The following is a 1,483-nucleotide window of genomic DNA, read 5'->3' on the forward strand; positions in this document are numbered from 1 at the left end:
CTACTCCTTCTTTCATCTCTACTCAGAGGTTTCTCTCTCCAGCTGGTCTCCTGCAGTCAGAGGGGTCCAAAGAGCCTGGAAGAGCTGCTTGTTGGGGTGGGGACAGAGGGAGGCAGCCCCCCTCCCCCGAGCCCCCCTGGCCTGGCCAGTTTCTCCTGAAGGGGGGTCTGGGGTGGGGCGGCTGAAGTCTCGGTTCCTCCTGGGCTTCCTGCAGGCGCCTTTCACTTCCTGCGCTGCAGCCTGGCTCCGGGTGGGGGCGGGGGGCCCAGCTGGCACGGCCGGGAGGAGAAACTTGACCCCTTCCTCCCTCTGTCTCCGCCAGGATGGCCCTGCCAGGCCCTCACCTGTATTAGCTGGTGCCAGCTCTCTGGGCCTGTCTCCCCATCTTCAAAATGGAGCCCGAGGGCCACCAGCTGTTCAAGACGAAAGCGGTTAGTCCGGCAGGCGTGGCTCAGCGGCTGAGCATCGACTTACGAACCAGGAGGTCACGGTTCCATTCCCGGTTGATTCCCAGTCCGGCCATATGCCCGGGTTGCGGGCTCGATCCCAGTGTGGGGTGTGCAGGAGGCAGCCGACCAGTGATTCTCTCTCATCATTGATGTTTCTCTTCCTCTCTGAAATCAATAAAAAAATTTCCCCCCCCAAAAAATTAAAGAGGTCATGTGGCAAGTAGGGTCTCCACCTAGGCGTGCCTCCCCCTCCTCCCTCCCCCAGGGCACAGGCGCCCCTGCCCAGCGCCCCCGGCCTTCAGCATCCCCGGGAAGTGGGTTTCTCAGAGCTGGTCTGAGGCTCGGGGCTCAGCAGTTACCACCCCGTCACTCACACGCCTGCTTGTGCCTGGGCCACTCGGGGTGCTGGGAGGTCAGCCCAGGCCTGGCCGTTGGGTCCCAGTCTGATGGGAGAGACAGGGCAGGGCACAGGGACAGCACAGGGTGATCCCACAGGGCCGGGGCGTGAACCAAACAGGGGGGTGACGAAGCCGGCCTCCAGGGAGTGCTGACGAGTAGGAGGCCTGCCCTGAATCCTGAGGCAGTTTTCCGGCTGGATTCTGTCCCTGGGGGCTGTGTGCTGAGGTTTGGGGACGAGGGAGCAGGAGCAGGGGAGCAGCTGGAGGGGTGGGCAGCAAGGCCTGAGCCCCAGGCCCGCGGGGACAGCCCCCCTCAGGGCACCCGAGTGCCCCTCCAGCCCACCACTTGGTGCCTTGCCCTTGCTTTCCTGAGGCCCAGGCCCCTCTGGCATTCCTCTGGGCGGAATGAGCTCCTATTTGCTCTGCTGGGGGCGACTCCGGGCCAAACTGAAAAGCTGAAATCTGACTTCTCTCCCATCTGTGCCCCTTCCCAGCCGCCCGGTCCTGCCCGGGGTCCCGCGGAGAGTGTGGGGGAGCCAGGCAACCTCAGCTCTGCCTGGTCTCGAAGGTTCGAGGCTGCGGGAACGCCGCGAGTCCTCGCTCAACGGGGGCATGGAAGCATCTCCCCTTCTTTTG

This window comes from Myotis lucifugus, unplaced genomic scaffold (genome assembly GCF_000147115.1).
Source record: "Myotis lucifugus unplaced genomic scaffold, Myoluc2.0 scaffold_239, whole genome shotgun sequence".
Lineage (NCBI taxonomy): Eukaryota > Metazoa > Chordata > Mammalia > Chiroptera > Vespertilionidae > Myotis > Myotis lucifugus.